This window comes from Aethalodelphis obliquidens, unplaced genomic scaffold (genome assembly GCF_003676395.1).
Source record: "Aethalodelphis obliquidens isolate GAN/ISIS:26980383/991018 unplaced genomic scaffold, ASM367639v1 scaffold12, whole genome shotgun sequence".
In the NCBI taxonomy this organism is placed as follows: domain Eukaryota; kingdom Metazoa; phylum Chordata; class Mammalia; order Artiodactyla; family Delphinidae; genus Aethalodelphis; species Aethalodelphis obliquidens.
Window position 1 is genome coordinate 3,511,762 of NW_020837956.1, and position 19,776 is coordinate 3,531,537.

Genomic DNA, 19,776 nt, shown 5'->3' on the forward strand with positions numbered 1-19,776 from the left:
TCATCTCCCCGGCCCTCTGATAGGTTTGCTTGGGGGCACAGTGGATTTATATCTTTTGGGGTGACAACTTTTGTCCTGACTGTAAGTGGAATTAGGGAGATGAGTGGCTAGACTAGCCTCCTAAGTTTAAAGCATAGAAACACAAAGTCCTTAGAGTTCACAAGTCTAGGGAAGAGCAAGTTTTTATCTGTCTCCATCACTATCTGATTTGACAATGGAGATGGTGAAGAGTACCCTGTCAAGACAAGGTGGCTTATTTACACGTAGGCACTGAATTGAAATAATATACAGTCAAGAGGGACAGACCTAGAAGAATACTCCTAAGTAGTACTAAGTAAGTCGTTAGTGCCACCCCACATCTGCAATGGTAAGGTTCCCTCTCTAACGACACCTGCCCACGTTTTGCTGCACACTCCTCTCTTCACCAACATCACTGCTATTCTCACGTTGAGCACTGCTGGGGACCCTTTCAGAGTCATGGAGTCACAGAGCAACTGAATCGGTCAAAACTTTGAAAATATCTACACTGGAGTCCCATTTCTCAGGTAAATAGACTAAGGCCAAGATATGTTACCCAGATTGGTGATCCAAACGACAAAGCAGCAGAGGTGGGATGAGAAACCAGAAAGTTTCTATGATAAAAAGAGTACAGAATTAGCCACCAAAGAGATCTGGATGTGAGCGCTATTTTGCCAGGTAGTAACTGTACAGACTTGCGAAGAACTTTACATATTCTCCACTCTTCGCTTTCTCATCTGCCCAATGAGGACAATAATCATCACAGCACATGGTTGTGAGGATTTAATGAAAGGAAATATCAGAGAATATCAAGTGGCAAAGCTTTGCAATGGGAATGTGCTGGCAGGTCTGAGGAACAGAACAGGGTGCTGCAGCTGGAAGAGGGTGGGCAAGGGTGGCAGGAGATGAGGTCATCATGCTGATGACAGTATTTAGGGCCTTTGAGTCATGATAAAGGCTTTGACCTTTGCTCTGAGTAAGATGGGATACTTCCATGGAGAGTATCCTTCTGACCACTCTGGAAAGAATAGACTATAGAAGAGGCAGAGAATAGGTAGAAGGACATTACAATAATTCTGGCAAGAGATGACTGTAGCTGGGACCAGAGCACAGTAGTGGAGATGCTGAGAAGTGTTTGGATTCCAGAAACATTTTGAAGTCAGAGCTCAGATGAAGCTGATGAAATGGATGTGAGGTATGAGAGACAAAAGCAGAAGAGTTAAGGATTACTCCAAAATTGTTGATTTGTTCCACTGAAAGAAGAACAAATTTGGTAGAGGAAAAGCGTTAATTCAGTTTTGGGGAGAGTACATTTTGAGTACAAGTAGAAATGTTGAATTAACAGCTGAGTATATGAGTTTGGAGTTCACGAGAGAGGAGCTGGTCGGAGTTATAAAATGTGGTCATCGTTAGGATACAGATAGTATTTAAAACCTTTTTCCCAGATGAAATCATCCAGAAAATGAGTATGGGGAGGGTGGAAACGATGTCAGAAAACTAAGCCATGGGACACACGGGGCATGTGCAGGTCAGAGAAATGAGAAGGAGTGTGCAGGGGAGAGTAAGAAGGAGCAAGCAGTGAAGTAGGAAGAGAAGGCTCTCCCCAAAGAAGGTATTTTAAGAAGGAAGTACTATTCAACTATGTCAAATGTTACTGACTGATCCAGTTAGATGAGGACTGACAACCAGCCATTTGTCTTAGCAACACGGAGTTCACCGGAAATCTTGATGAGAGCAATTTGGGTAAGTTAGTGGGGATGGAGGCTTAACCAGTGTGGGTTCATTAGAGAAAGTGGGTGGAAAATTGACTAGCTTGCCTACATATTAAAATATATTACAAAACTTCAAAATTTAAGACAGGTTTTATTGGCACATGAATAGAAAGACTGGCCAATGTAACAGAACAGAATTTCCAGAAATAGATCCAAATATATATGAGAATTCAGTATATGATAAAGGTAACATTTCAAGAATAAATGGTGTTGAAATAAACTATATACCATCTGGAAAAAGATAAAGTTAGATCCAACTTTATCCTTTCAAGATTTCCAATGAACTGCTTATGAAGGAAAAAAAAGTTCTGAAAGAAATCATAAGTGAAATCCTTTACACACTGGGAGTGGAGAAAACTTTCCCAACTATGATTCAAATTCCAGAAGCCATACGAAAGATTAATAAATTACTCTAAACAAAAATTCAGCAAATCACTGTTTCACAGGACAAATAATAAACTGGAAAAGATATTTGCAGTACATATCACAAAGTACTAATCCCTTAATATAATTATGAATTGTAAGAAAAATGACAATAACAAACAGAAAACAGCAAAAGATATAAACAGAATTCACAGAAAAAGAGATATTAATAGCCTTTCAACATATGACACGATTCCCTCTCATGAAAAGGAAAATATAAATTAAAACTACACTGAAGTATCATTTATCACCGATCAGCAGGGCAGCAACTGAGAAATTTAACAATATTCTCTGTTGCTGAGGCTAAAAGATAACAATCATGGCCATGCTTAGCTGGTAACAGGGCACAGGGTAAATATCCAGGGAGGGTAACCCAGGAATATTTATCAAAATTACAGACGCACTGTATTAGTTTCCTAGGACTTCAGTAACAAAGAGACACACACAGAGCAGCTTAAAACAGACTTTTTTTTTCATAGCTCTGGAGACTACAAGTCTGAAATCAAGGTGTTGACAGGGCCACGGGGAAGGCTCTGGGGAAGAATCCTTCCTTGCCTCTTTAACTTCTAGTAGCTGCTGGCAATCACTGGCATCTTGGTTTACAGATGCAACACTTCAATCTCTGCTTCCATCTTTACATGGCTTTCTTCCCTGTATGTCTCTGTCCAAACTCCCTCTTCTTGTTAGGACAACAGTCGTTGGATTAGTTTGGGCCCTCATATTAACTTAACCTCAAGTTAACTTGAAATGACCTCATTTTAACTTGGTTACATTTGCAGAGGCTGTACTTCCAGATAAGGTCATAGTCACAGGTTTCAAAAGTTAGGACTTGAACACATCTTTCTAGGTGACACAATTTGATCCAAAACATACATTTTCCCTTTGACCTAGCAACCTATAGGGGGTCATTTATCTTATATATCGCTATAAAATTACGTGTGTATAAAGTTATTCATTGCACCGCTGTTTGTAACAACAAATGATTGAAAATAACCCAGGTGGCTACCAATAAGGGTCAGTTCAACAAACCGTGATATATCTGCACGATGGAATATGTGTAACTGAAGACATGATTGAGGAAACTCTATGCAGTAACATGTACCGACCTGTGGTATCCACTGTTAGGTGGAAAAAGGAAAGGTGAAAACAGTTTGCCTTGTATGACACCTTTTGGGTCATAAAGGAATAAAATAGAATATATGTTTACTTTGGCTCATATGTGCATAAAGTGTCATTGGAAAGATACATAAGAAATTTAATAAAACAGGTTAACTGTTGGAGGGGTAGCAGGAATGAGGAGGATGGACAGAGGTGGAAGCAAGACATCTCACTGCAATCTTATAAATTGTTTTGATTTTTAAACCATTTAAATATATGACTTGTTCAAAATATGTCGTTAAGACTTCCATGAAGACAATTAGAGAATGAGAGGAGAGGACTGGGTGTATGAACGCAGATACCCTTCCTGCAAGTTTGATGCTCGTGCATTTTCTGCTACCAGAAGATGTTAATGGAAGGTTTTCAAACCAGAAGCAGGACTCATGATTTTTCTTCAAATGATCCTTAAAGAGCTTCTTGACTAAAAAGTAGAGGGGTTGCCACTCAGTTGGCCATACCCCCAGGAATGCAACCAAGTTCTGACATCACAACTGACATCTTGATGACAGGGATTGACACTGACTGTAAATTACATCCTGATTTCAGAAATGTTAAAATGTGAAAAACTATGAATCTTAGAATAGGTTAAATATGGTAGCATGATTTCCAGGCTGCACTAAGATCCCATCTAAAGTTTATGATCATGGATTCAAAGTGGAACTGGCCAGCATGATTTTGTGTTTCTCTCCACCCACATTTAGCCAGCTAAGAGGAGGTGGATAATCGGATTTACCCAGCACTGGAGTTTTACCAGGGGAAAATGGCTGAAAGGAAAGGGGGCAAGGGAGCTGCAGAATATGCAAGCAGAGATTTTCATGGTGATGGAATCTAAGCTAGGTTAGGAGGGAAGTGAGGGCATGGGACTGTGACAGATTTCTGTTGGCATGTGACATATTTGCATTTCTTGCATGTGCTTATTTATTCATTTTCCAAACATTTACTGAGTGCCTCTATATGTGCCATGCACCATTTTAAGCACTGAGGATATGATATCGAACAAGATAGAAAAGTATCTTCATGTCGTTAAGTTACATTCTGCTAAGGGAAAAACAGATCATAGACAACAAAGAAATAAAAACAAATTTAAAAACAAGAACAAACCAAATAATGCTCACAGCTATGCAGAGAATTAAAACTGGGTGATGTAATTAATTGGACAACTAATACATTTAGGGTAGTGAATAAAAGCTTCAGTGATGAGGTGATATTTAAGGTGAAATCTGAATGGCATGAATGACCCAGTCCCGTAAATTTCAGGGAGAATAAAGTGAATTGGGCATGGGGAAGGCCATGTGCAAAGGTCCTATATGGAAGCTCACTTAATTTGTGATAAATATGGAAAGGAAGCCATAGTAGCTGGAGCATGGTAGCTGAAGTTTAAAATGAGGAGATGAGATGGGAGAGGTAAATGGGAGCCAGACCATGTAGGGCTTTGTAAACCAGGATAAGTGTTTGGATTTTAATTCTAAGTATGCACGTCATGTTATGATCTGGTTTATATTCATAAATGCCCAATCTGTAAGCTGTAGAATGAATTACGGATCTTCCTCGATGGGTTTATGTCTCTATAAACCCATCGTAATTTGAAAATACTATAAGTAGGAAATATATTTAATACACCTAACCTACTGAACATCACAGCTTAGCCTAGCCTACCTTAAATGTGATCAGAACACTGACAGTAGCCTATGGTTGGGCAAAATCATCTAACACAAAGCCTATTTTATAATAAAGTTGAGCAGCTCATTGAATACTTTCATTTTCAACTTTCATTGAAAGTGAAAAACAGAATGGTTGTCTGGTACAAAATGGTTGTAAGCATATTGGCTGTTCACCCTTGCCACCCCATGGCTGACTGGGAGCTGTGGTTTGCTGCCACTACTCAGCATCAGGAAAGAGTATCCTACCACGTGTCGCTAGCCTGGGAAAAGATCAAATTTCAAAATCTGAACTATGGTTTCGACTGAATATGTACTACTTTTGCACAAGAGTAAAGTCGAACTACAGTAAGTCAGGGACCATCCGTATAGAACTGGTAACAATGCAATCACAGAGGCCAGTCGGGAGGCTACTGCAGTAATACAGGTGAAACATCATGTAAGCATCTGGTTACTGACATTGAGAGAAACTGACAGATTTAAAATAAGCATTCAATATCTTGCACTTTTATAGTGGTCGATGCTTTAATGCCTAAGAGGATCAAATACGATAGCTCAGAGAAAAATCATTCAGGGAGATGAGTGAATACTTGACTCCAACATTTGAATACTGTCTCATTATATTCACCCCCTGTAGCTATGGACCGTGAAGGCAACCTTGGGCATATTCACTTATAACAAATGGTTCTATTCTACCAAAAGCTTACTTGAATTACCAATAGGGAATTTACTTACTTGTGTGGAAGGAAAGAAGGAAGGAAGGGAGGAAGGGAGGGAAGAAAAAGAAAAGAGGCAAGAAAAGAAGGAAGGAAAGGACATTGAAAAGACAGCAAGGTCCCCAGGAATGGAAGTTTCTAGGGGAAAGGATACAGTGAACACAGTATGTAGCTCAGTTTTCATTTGGTAATTGGAGACCTGTGTTTTTAACAGTCAGCATGTCCTTCTCAAAGGCATATTTGAAAAGAGGTAGCATTTCTATCAATATTTCTCTGGGAAATGATTAAACAAGCACTTGTCCTAATTTTCTCCGCCTGCATGTGGTGGTAAGGAAACCTGTCCCATCTATCCTCTGTAAACGATGCAGGTGTTAATGCTCATGAAAATCACTGCACTGCCTTTGAGATCATGGGGTTTTTCCATCCACATTAACCTTTAAGATGAAGGATGACATTTGCCTTTGCCTAAAGTGGGGGGAGGAGAAAGAAAAGACCCCAAAGACATGAGGGACCCCAGCAAGCTGTCAATGACATAAATAGTGACTGTGTCTTGGTCTAGAATGACACTGCAGTAAAGCCTTTGTAGTAGTGAACTGGGAAAACAAACAAACAAAAAAAACCAGCTCAAATTGAAAACCACAAGTATGTCCTAAGGAATAAAGACACAGATCAGCTCAGTAGATTTCAGTGGAAGTAATGGCAATAGTGTAGGTTGGCAAATATGGCTTTAAACATGTCCCAGCAGGACAGCCAACTTGGGAACATGGGTCCCAATATCCAGCTGCATCATTTCAAAGAGCAGTCTGGGAGGAAATACAGAGATATTTGAACCTGGGGGACTAATCTTTATATAATTTAAATGTGCTGCGGACAGCCACACCTGTGCAATTGGAAAGTGCTGTTCACAGCTCCATTTTTAGTAATTAGAATTAACTCTAACCTCAGCAAGATGTGGTTGGTATATAGCAATTTTATTTTCCATGCCTGTAGCATGGCTTTGAAAAATTCCTGCACTTCAGCCTCACTCAGAAGTTACAGAAAGAGTGATATTCACACCTTTATAAAAAATATTAAATTGGAGGGAAAATGCCCTCAGACTCAGATGTTTCTCATTTACATATAGGATTTTAGAGAAGTTCCTAAGACCGGATCATGGCAGGTTATCATTGACATTTTCCAGAGAGGGTATATTTGATGACATAAATTAGGACTGCAAGTTAATCATTAAGCAAAATTGTAATCCCAGTAAATTAATTAATCTCTATGCATAAGATCTGTTTCAGAAACTGAATGCCTGTCAGAGTACCCCCCTGAAACAGTGACCAGAGTTGTGATGTTCTACCTAGTGCTTCATCACATGACTCCCTACAAAATACAGCATTCATTTTAGAGTTGCTGATGCCAAACAGAAAACAGGAGCCAAGAAGTATTATTGGAACGTGCTGTGGTGCGATTAAAGCAGCCTGGACTGAGGGGTATTCTGGAACCAAATTAAAATGGTACCAGTGGAGGCACTAGTGTGCTGGGAAAATTAAAGCAGAACATTCTTCCTTTTCAATGCAAGAATCTGCAGGTGGAAAGCAGGAGAAAGGGGTGTGCCAGCATCTCGCCAACGAGAATGATGTTGTAGTACCGAGATCTTCAGAAGACATAAATGCCACCTTCAGCTAATTCATTGCCAACCTACCTTGACATCATCAAGTTGCTAGATCAGCTTGTGAATAAGAAAGGGCCCTGAGAACTCTAGTCCCTTTATTCAAGTCTGGTATTTTTGGATTACAGCTTAGTAAATCCATTTGCCCAAAGAATAGAATATGGCAAGAGCAAATTTCAAAGCACTGACCATTATGTAATGTTTTTCTCAATCCTCCAGAAGATGCAGCACATGAATACATGGTACATAACTAGCCCTCCATGTTGGGTGACTGATCCAAAAATTATGATCTCAGGTTTGAGAAGGCAGATACTGTACCTCATATACATACACCACCACCACGCTGCACTAGAGATAGGGTTTGTCTTGTTAATTGTCTAGACTTTTTAAAGTAATAGGGAAAACAGTAATCATGCACGTTAAATTCATGTGCGTCATTCTGTAGCTGTCACATTGCTAATAATGCAAAAAATGAGAAAATATCTTTTTTAAAACTATTAAAAATTTTTATCTCATTCAACAATGATGTTTCTCATATCCTTGATGAAAGAATAAATTCCTGACATACATCTCCATTGTTTTACTTTCATCTTTCTCTTTAATGCAAAGAAAATTTCAACCAATATTCATGTTGGAATTGCCTCTGTTCATCAATGATAACCATAAATTGTCCACAGATAAAATATTTTTTTAAAAAATCAACAAAAATATTCTATGAGAATCAACTGGCTTTATGGAATTTACAGTAAAGAGTATTATTTATATTACTATTACTTGTAAATGGTGTGCTACATAGTCCCTATATCAATAAATTCATAGTAAGCATGTGTTCATGTGTGTGTGAGAGTGTGTGTGTGTGTGTGTGTGTGTGAGTGTGTGCGTGCAGAGCCAGTTGTTAGACACTTAACACAAACCGGCTGAGGGCTGAGGATAGGGCCGATAGGACTAAAGGTAAATCCCCCAAAACAAAGAAAACGAAGCCTGAAATGACCAAATTTCCATATTGAAAATGGAGAAGACCAGACAGAGATCTGGGTCACAGAAAATCTAAAAATGAAAGAATTAACAGAGGCTGGTCAAAGTAGGTCGAATTGACCAGTGGCCTATATTTTTGAGAACACCTGTAATTTTTGCTTATACTTTTCTCTCTTCATGGAAAGTAGTAACTAAATAACTAATATTTATTAGGTAATCGCTATATGTCAGATGCTATCCTAAACACATTTCACGGGGCATTCATTGTGACCACAATAACCCAAGAAGTTAATATATTCTTCCCCACTTTTTCAGATGTAAAATAGAGCATCAGTATGACATGAGGCAACCTGTTCAAGGACACAAGATACTAAGTGTCTCTCCACTACCTAATCTCTCAAACTCTGTGTTGGTAGTTGCCCCAGGAAAGAAGTGCTGATCACTCCCACTGGAAAAAAAAAATCTCCTTCGTTTGAGTCAAACTGTCCAGAGTTTTAACCTACCTTTCCAGCCCCTTTCCACCACAATTAACTCTTGAACAGGCTATGTTTCTGTCCATTTCACCTAAACTTTCACATATATGTTTTGTTTGCTATCTGTTTGCCTTTTTTCCAGTACCCTTCTTCTAAATAACTCTTCTTCACAACTCTCAATGCTAAATTCTACTCATCCTTTAGGGTTCAACTTAAACGCAGTCTGCTCTGTGGATTCCTTGATTTTCCTGGCTTGAAAAAAAAAATCCTCTACTCATTCAACCCACTCTCTCTGTAACTCTCTTATAGCACTTAACCATTTTCCACTTTGAATTAGGCAGCCTTTCCCAAGATAGAACCTGGCAGAACGCTACTGTACTCATTTGGTCCTACCATGACAATATCTATTAGCATCAAACATTCTTTATTTTTCCCAGTGTTACCTCCATTCGTTTTACCCTAGAACTTATTTTCCCCAAATCCCATTAACATAACATGGCTCCAGTGTTCCAAGGGACCACAATTTAGGGAATACTGGAAGGTATTATCCCGCCTTGACCATGGACGCAGGGACACAAGACCAGATTTTATCTTTGAATCACTCATTGTAATTTACCCATTGCTTTGTGAATAGGAATTGAGAAAATATTGCTTGAATGAATGAATGAACATGAATAACTATTTTTGTACTTGAGTAAAGAGGATGCCAGTGGCCACAGACAGAGTACAACCTCTGGATGACCTTCCACAAAGCTTGCTTTTGGAAACACTCATTTGCAAGTATCCAACTGGGTAGCATCCCTATGACAAAGTTAGGCTGAAGAGCAGTCTAAGCAGCAGTTGACAGAGGACATATCAAGGCATGTGGCTGAGTCCTCCTCAGTTTGCTGCACAAGTAGGGGAAAATAACAGCGAAGATTCAGGAAATATCAATATGGCCTGCCATTACCCAGAAGTATCCCCTGCACTGGCTTGCCAGAAGACTGAAATGTTTATAGGAGTTCTTTGTTTAGGTTTAGGCCTCTCCCTGTGCCTCTTAATTGAAATCTCCCTGGTAGGAGCCTCTCATGTATACCTAACAATTTTATCCTATGGTCCTCTTTTTACAGCTTGGAAAGACAGGATCTTAGGAGAAAATAAGTGCCTTCCATGAAAAGGTTACTGGAAAAAAAAAAAAAAGCATTCAGAAAAAGGTCACCCATGGACACAGAGAGACTTCAGGCACGTGCACGCACAGAGGAAAGACCACATGGGGACATAGTGCAAAAGTGGCCACCAGTAAGCTAAAAAGAGATGCCTCAGAAAAAACCAAACCTGCCTCCATCTTGACTTTGGACTTCCAGCCTGCAAAACTGAGGCTTCCGGGAAGATGGCGGAAGAGTAAGACGCGGAGATCACCTTCCTCCCCACAGATACACCACAAATACATCTACACGTGGAACAACTCCTACAGAACACCTACTGAATGCTGGCAGAAGACCAAGACCTCCCAAAAGGCAAGAAACCCCCCACGTACCAGGGTAGGGCAAAAGAAAAAAGAATAAACAGAGACAAAAGATTAGGGAAAGAACCTGCACCAGTGGGAGGGAGCTGTTAAGGAGGAAAGGTTTGCGCACACTAGGAAGCCCCTTCGAGGGCGGAGACTGCGGGTGGCGGAGGGGGAAAGCTTCGGAGCCGCAGAGGAGAGCACAGCAACAGGGGTGTGGAGGGCAAAGGGGAGAGATTCCCGCACAGAGGATAGGTGCCGACCGGCACTCATCAGGCCAAGAGGCTTGTCTGCTCACCCGCCGGGGCGGGCGGGGCTGAGAGCTGAGGCTTGGGCTTCGGTCGGAGCGCAGGGAAAGGACTGGAGTTGGCGGCGTGAACACAGCCTGAAGGGGGTTAGTGCGCCACGGCTGGCTGGGAGGGAGTCCGGGGAAAAGTCAGGACCTGCCGAAGAGGCAAGAGACTTTTTCTTACCTCTTTGTTTCCTGGTGCGCGAGGAGAGGGGATTAAGAGCACTGCTTAAAGGAGCTCCGTCTCCAGAGACGGCACGGACCCCAGAGACGGGCAGGAGACGCTAAGGCTGCTGCTGCCGCCACCAAGAAGCCTGTGTGCAAGCACAGGTCACTACCCACACCTCCCCTCCCGGGAGCCTGTGCAGCCCGCCACTGCCAGGGTCCCGGGATCCAGGGTCAACTCCTCCGGGAGAAGGCACGGCGTGCGTCAGGCTGGTGCAACGTCACACCAGCCTCTGCCGCCACAGGCTCGCCCCGCACTCCGTGCCCCTCCCTTCTCCCGGCCTGAGTGAGCCAGAGCCCCCGAATCAGTGGCTCCTTTAACCCCCTCCTGTCTGAGCGAAGAACAGACGCCCTCTGGCGACCTACACGCAGAGGCGGGGCCAAATCCAAAGCTGAGCCCCTGGGAGTGTGAGAACAAAGAAGAGAAAGGGAAATCTCTCCCAGCAGCCTCAGAAGCAGCGGATTAAAGCTCCACAATCAACTTGATGTACCCTGCATCTGTGGAATACCTGAATAGACAACGAATCATCCCAAATTGAGGAGGTGGACTTTGAGAGCAAGATTTATTCTTTTTTCCCCTTATCCTCTTTTTGTGAGTGTGTATGTGTATGCTTCTGTGTGAGATTTTGTCTGTATAGCTTTGCCTCCACCATTTGTCCTAGGGTTCTATCCATCCGTTTTTTAAATTTTTTTCTCTTAATAATTATTTTTTTATTCTAATAACTTTATTATATTTTATCTTAATTTTACTTTACTTTATCTCCTTTCTTTTTTTCCTTCCTTCCCTCCTTCCTTCCTTCCTCCCTCGCTCCCTCCTTTCATTCTTTTTTCTTTCTTTCTTTCTCTCTCTCTACTAATACTAATTCATTCTTTCTACTTTTCCTCGCTTTTATTCTGAGCCGTGTGGATGAAACGCTCTCAGTGCAGCAGCCAGGAGTCAGCGCTGTGCCTCTGAGGAGGGAGAGCCAACTTCAGGACACTGGTCCACAAGAGACCTCCCAGCTCCACATAATATCAAATGGCGAAAATCTCCAAGAGATCTCCATCTCAACACCAGCACCCAGCTTTACTCAACGACCAGCAAGCTACAGTGCTGGACATCCTATGCCAAACAACTAGCAAGACAGGAACACAACCCTACCCATTAGCAGAGAGGCTGCCTAAAATCATAATAAGTCCACAGACACCCCCAAAACACACCACCAGACGTGGACATGCCCACCAGAAAGACATGATCCAGCCTCATCCACCAGAACACAGGCACCAGTCCCCTCCACCAGGAAGCCTACACAACCCACTGAACCAACCTTAGCCACTGGGAACAGACACCAAAAACAACGGGAACTATGAACCTGCAGCCTGCATAAAGGAGACCCCAAACACAGTAAGATAAGCAAAATGAGAAGACAGAAAAACACACAGCAGATGAAGGAGCAAGACAAAAACTCACCAGACCTAACAAATGAAGAGGAAATAGGCAGTCTACCTGAAAAAGAATTCAGAATAGTGATAGTAAAGATGATCCAAAATCTTGGAAATAGAATAAAGAAAATGCAAGAAACATTTAACAAGGACCTAGAAGAACTAAAGATGAAACAAACAACGACGAACAACACAATAAATGAAATTAAAAATACTGTAGATGGGATCAATAGCAGAATAACTGAGGCAGAAGAACGGATAAGTGACATGGAAGATAAAATAGTGGAAATAACTACTGCAGAGCACAATAAAGAAACAAGAATGAAAAGAACTGAGGACAGTCTCAGAGACCTCCGAGACAACATTAAACGCACCAACATTCGAATTATAGGGGTTCCAGAAGAAGAAGAGAAAAAGAAAGGGCCTGAGAAAATATTTGAAGAGATTATAGTTGAAAACTTCCCTAATATGGGAAAGAAAATAGTTAATCAAGTCCAGGAAGCACAGAGAGTCCCATACAGGATAAATCCAAGGAGAAATATGCCAAGACACATATTAATCAAACTGTCAAAAATTAAATACAAAGAAAACATGTTAAAAGCAGCAAGGGAAAAAAAACAAATAACACACAAGGGAATCCCCATAAGGTTAACAGCTGATCTTTCAGCAGAAACTCTGCAAGCCAGAAGGGACTGGCAGGACATATTTAAAGTGATGAATGAGAAAAACCTGCAACCACGATTACTCTACCAAGCAAGGATCTCATTCAGATTTGATGGAGAAATTAAAACCTTTACAGAGAAGCAAAAGCTGAGAGAGTTCAGCATCACCAAACCAGCTCTACAACAACTGCTAAAGGAACTTCTCTAGGCAAGAAACACAAGAGAAGGAAAAGACCTACAATAACGAACCCAAAACAATTAAGAAAATGGGAATAGGAACATACATATCAATAATTACCTTAAATGTAAATGGACTAAATGCTCCCACCAAAAGACACAGATTGTGTACAAAAACAAGACCCATATATTTGCTGTCTACAAGAGACCCACTTCAGACCTAGAGACACATACAGACTGAAAGTGAGGGGATGGAAAAAGGTATTTCATGAAAATGGAAACCAAAAGAAAGCTGGAGTAGCAATTCTCATATCAGACAAAATAGACTTTAAAATAAAGACTATTAGAAGAGACAAAGAAGGACACTACATAACGATCAAGGGGTCAATCCACGAAGAAGGTATAACAATTGTAAATATTTATTCACCCAACATAGGAGCACCTCAATACATAAGGCAAATACTAACAGCCATAAAAGGGGAAATCAACAGTAACAGAATCATAGTAGGGGACTTTAACCGCCCACTTTCACCAAAGGACAGATCATCCAAAATGAAAATAAATAAGGAAACACAAGCTTTAAATGATACATTAAACAAGATGGACTTAATTGATATTTATAGGACATTCCATCCAAACACAACAGAATACACATTTTTCTCAAGTGCTCATGGAACATTCTCCAGGATAGATCATATCTTGGGTCACAAATCAAGCCTTGGTAAATTTAAGAAAATTGAAATTCTATCAAGTATCTTTTCCAACCACAACGCTATGAGACTAGATATCAATTACAGGAAAAGATCTGTAAAAAATACAAACACATGGAGGCTAAACAATACACTACTTAAGAACGAAGTGATCACTGAAGAAATCAAAGAGGAAATAAAAAAAATACCTAGAAACAAATGACAATGGATACACGATGACCCAAAATCTATGGGATGCAGCAAAGCAGTTCTAAGAGGGAAGTTTAAGGCAATACAATCCTAACTTCTGAAACAGGAAACATCTCAAATAAACAACCTAACCTTGCACCTAAAGCAATTAGATAAAGAAGAACAAAAAAAACACCAAAGGTAGCAGAAGGAAAGAAATCATAAAAATCAGATCAGAAATAAATGAAAAAGAAATGAAGGAAACGATAGCAAAGATCAATAAAACTAAAAGCTGCTTCTTTGGGAAGATAAATAAAATTGATAAACCATTAGCCAGACTCATCAAGAAAAAAATAGAGAAGACTCAAATCAATAGAATTAGAAGAGAAAAAGGAGAAGTAACAGCTGACACTGCAGAAATACAAAAGATCATGAGAGATTACTACAAGCAACTCTATGCCAATAAAATGGACAACCTGGAAGAAATGGACAAATTCTTAGAAAGGCACAACGTGCCAAGACTGAATCAGGAAGAAATAGAAAATATGAACAGACCAATCACAAGCACTGAAATTGAAACTGTGATTAAAAATCTTCCAACAAACAAAAGCCCAGGACCAGATGGCTTCAAAGGCGAATTCTATCAAACATTTAGAGAAGAGCTAACACCTATCCTTCTCAAACTCTTCCAAAATATAGCAGAGGGAGGAACACTCCCAAATTCCTTCTACGAGGCCACCATCACCGTGATACCAAAACAAGACAAGGATGTCACAAAGAAAGAAAACTACAGGCCAATATCACTGATGAACATAGATGCAAAAATCCTCAACAAAATACTAGCAAACAGAATCCAACAGCACATTAAAAGGATCATACACCATGATCAAGTGGGGTTTATCCCAGGAATGCAAGGATTCTTCAATATACGCAAATCTATCAACGTGATAAACCATATTAACAAATTGAAGGAGAAAAACCATATGATCATCTCAATAGATGCAGAGAAAGCTTTTGACAAAATTCAACACCTATTTATGATAAAAACCCTGCAGAAAGTAGGCATAGAGGGAACTTTCCTCAACATAATAAAGGCCATATATGACAAGCCCACAGCCAACATCATCCTCAATGGGGAAAAACTGAAAGCATTTCCACTAAGGTCAGGAACAAGACAAGGTTGCCCACTCTCACCACTCTTATTCAACATAGTTTTGGAAGTTTTAGCCACAGCAATCAGAGAAGAAAAGGAAATAAAAGGCATCCAAATTGGAAAAGAAGAAGTAAAGCTGTCACTGTTTGTAGATGACATGATACTATACATAGAGAATCCTGAAGATGCTACCAGAAAACTAGTAGAGCTAATCAATGAATGTGGTAAAGTAGCAGGATACAAAATTGATGCACAGAAATCTCTGGCATTCCTATACACTAATGATGAAAAATCTGAACGTGAAATCAAGAAAATACTCTCATTTATCACTGCAACAAAAAGAATAAAATATCTAGGAATCAACCTACCTAAGGAGACAAAAGACCTGCAGGCAGAAAATTATAAGACACTGATGAAAGAAATTAAAGATGATACAAATAGATGGAGAGATATACCATGTTCCTGGATTGGAAGAATCAATATTGTGATAATGACTCTATGACCGAAAGCAATCTATAGATTCAATGCAATCCCTATCAAACTACCACTGGCATTTTTCAGAGAACTAGAACAAAAAATTTCACAATTTGTATGGAAACACAAAAGACCCCGAATAGCCAAAGCAATCTTGAGAACAAAAAACGGAGCTGGAGGAATCAGGCTCCCTGACTTCAGACTATACTACAAAGCTACAGTAATCAAGACAGTATGGTACTGGCACAAAAACAGAAAGATAGATCAATGGAACAGGATAGAAAGCCCAGAGAGAAACCCACGCACATATGGTCACCTTATCTTTGATAAAGGAGGCAGGAATGTACAGTGGAGAAAGGACAGCTTCTTCAATAAGTGGTGCTGGGAAAACTGGACAGGTACATGTAAAAGTATGAGATTAGATCACTCCATAACACCATACACAAAAATAAGCTCAAAATTGATTAAAGACCTAAATGTAAGGCCAGAAACTATCAAACTCTTAGAGGAAAACATAGGCAGAACACTCTATGACATAAATCACAGCAAGATCCTTTTGACCCACCTCCTAGAGAAATGGAAATAAAAACAAAAATAAACAAATGGGACCTAATGAAACTTCAAAGCTTTTGCACAGCCAAGGAAACCATAAACAAGACCAAAAGACAACCCTCAGAATGGGAGAAAATATTTGCAAATGAAGCAACTGACAAAGGATTAATTTCCAAAATTTACAAGCCGCTCATGCAGCTTCATAACAAAGCAACAAACAACTCAATCCAAAAATGGGCAGAAGACCTAAATAGACATTTCTCCAAAGAAGATATACAGCCTGCCAACAAACACATGAAAGAATGCTCAACATCATTAATCGTTAGAGAAATGCAAATCAAAACTACAATGAGATATCATTTCACACCAGTCAGAATGGCCATCATCAAAAAATCTAGAAACAATAAATGCTGGAAAGGGTGTGGAGAAAAGGGAAGCCTCTTGCACTGTTGGTGGGAAAGTAAATTGATACAGCCACTGTGGAGAACAGTATGGAGGTTCCTTAAAAAACTACAAATAGAACTACCATATGACCCAGCAATCCCACGACTGGGCATATACCCTGAGAAAACCATAATTCAAAGAGTCACATACCAAAATGTTCATTGCAGCTCTATTTACAATAGCCAGGACATGGAAGCAACCTAAGTGTCCATCGACAGATAAATGGATAAAGAAGATGTGGCACATATATACAATGGAATATTACTCAGCCATAAAAAGAAACGAAATTGAGCTATTTGTAATGAGGTGGATAGACCTAGAGTCTGTCATACAGAGTGAAGTAAGTCAGAAAGAGAAAGACAAATACCGTATGCTAACACATATATATGGAATTTAAGAAAAAAAAATGTCATGAAGAACCTAGTGGTAAGACAGGAATAAAGACACAGACCTACTAGAGAATGGACTTGAGGATATGGGAAGGGGGAAGGGTAAGCTGTGACAAAGTGAGAGAGAGGCATGGACATATATACACTACCAAACGTAAGGTACATAGCTAGTGGGAAGCAGCCGCATAGCACAGGGAGATCAGCTAGGTGCTTTGTGACCGCCTGGAGGGGTGGGATAGGGAGGGTGGGAGGGAGGGAGATGCAAGAGGGAAGAGATATGGGAACATATGTATATGTATAAGTGATTCACTTTGTTATAAAGCAGAAACTAACACACCATTGTAAAGAAATTATACCCCAATAAAGTTGTAAAAAAAAAAAAAGAAAAAGATCACCAAAGGACTACCTTTTTTAATGTCACAAGTTTCCCAAATGTGTATGTGATACGTGGGTTATGTAGATATGTGTGGACCTACATGTAAAAGTGTTTTCTCCTCTTGAAAGCTATTTTTGCAGCCACAGGTAACCTTGAACACACTGAAAAATTAGAATAAAAATTAATAACAAAATTATTTTCCATTTCCCTTGACTCAGAGCTGCCAGGAGAAAATCTCAGTGAAAAAGTCTGAAAACTGCAGATATAGTGTACCCAAGTTCTGCACAGTTTAGCAAAAATGATGGAAAGATGTACCTTCATTATCAATTATAGGCTGCCTGCTGTGTTCCCTGAAAAATGATCAAATCTGTTACCTCCTAAAAGCGAGTCACTGATGCATGCTCCTCCCCTGCCTACCCACCTCGGGCCCCATCTCTCCGGCCTGGTGTCCACACACACAATCTGCCCCACCGTGATTTATGGTTTAGAAAGAAGAGGATTACTGGGTGAGGTGTATACAAGAGCAAAAGGGAACCTGGACAAACCATCAAAGAGAAGAAAGGCGAAAGAGTGAACAGGAAAAAAAAACAGAACAACTATTAAATAATTCAGGACAATGCCCAAAGGAAAACAGACACTGAATGGGAATGGAGGAAATAAATAGATTAAGGTATACAATAGAGAGAAAAAAAAAAAAAACAGAGTGGAAAGAAGGAGATGAAAGAGCTCACCCAAGGGAGAAAAGCAAGACGGCATTGCTGAGACCCAGCAGGAATACTGACAACTGGATAAAGAACAGAAAAAAAAAAATAGCTCATAATCTCTTGACACCCTCTGACGAGGCCCTTTGCAGTGGCTTCTTCTGATTCATACAGGTTTTCAATGCTTTCAGAAAGCCTATTTCTCTGGCCCAGTCAGAGGCTTTTTGGAAGTGTGGGGCAGACAGGGACTTCTGAAAGTAGTGGCCCAAGGATTATGGCTGAGGATGGAAAGAAAGGCATTTTATGGGGATATATGTATACATAGAGCTGATTCACTTTGTTATACAGCAGAAACTAAAACTAACACAACCTCTTAAAGCAATTATACTCCAATAAGGATGTTTAAAAAAAAGAAAGAAAGAAAGAAAGGCATTTTAACTTCATTCTAGAATTGAGAGGTCACATATTCTGAAGTTGACAGTGAGGCCTATCCCAGCTAAACATTTTAACCCAGCCAGAATTGAGGAAGCAGGATTCATTCTATGCTGTGGATGTTGTCCCATCTGGGCTACTTTGTTTTCCAACGGTCAGTGAAAGTTTTCCTTGAGTAACAAATACAGTGGCTATAAGAGTTGGTGGGAATGCAAACCTCACTTGACAACTGGGAGAGCAAACATTTGCTCAGCAGACATTTATTGAGCACTTTGCTATGCGCCAACCTCTGTCCTCTTCCAAGTGAGTGAAGCAGGAAATGCGGGGTGGTGCCGGGTAATCTGTATCTTAGCAAACACTCAGGCTGATTCTGGGGCCACGATCTTCTGACCATTTTTCCAGAAACAATTCAAGGGCAGCACTTCTCAACGCTTTTTTCAATTATTACTCACTGAGGAGCCTTTCTAGACATTTTTTCCTAACCATACTCTCATGAAAATTGAATGCCACAGATATATTTTATATCTGTGTATGTACCATGGCCCTTTAGAGGGCCATGAACTACTTTAGTGTATAATTTTTTTCACCTTCCAAGAACTAATATTCTCCCCCTCGGGGGGACCATCTTGCCCCTATTAAGATATCACCTGTGTTCTAGGGGTTCAGTGACAGTTAAGATCCCCCGTAGATAACTCAGTCGGGTTCAACAAATAATCACTGAGCACAAATTATGTGTCAGGCACTGTGTTAGATCCTGGTGGCTCTAGGTACATAAATCAGTAATACATTGTCCCTCTCCAGCACTCACTGGGAGACAGAAGTAGTCAAGAGATCATTCCAGCATAACACGGGAAGAACAGAGTCAAGAAAAGGATGCCCTCGCTCCATAGCGGAGGGTGGTCAGTCCAGGTGGAAGTTGAAGGAAGACATCCTAGAAAAGACATGTGAGCTGGTGCATGAAGTTGAGATAAGTTAACCAAAGCAAAGTGGGTAGTTGAACCAATCTTCAAGGACAACGTGGCTTTTGGACTGGTTCTAGAATTATGCCTGGGATTTGGATAGACAGATATTTGAGATTTCTCTGTTGGGCATTAGGAGATAGACTTGGAACAAGGAGAGGTTTTTTTCTCCCAAATATAAATTGACTAATGTGTACAGTGAGTGTACAATAAAAATCTTTTAAAAATCCACTTTTATAAGTGGGAGAATGAGGTTCAGGGGTGTGTGTGTGTGTGTGTGTGTGTGTGTGTGTGTGTGTGTGTGTGTGTG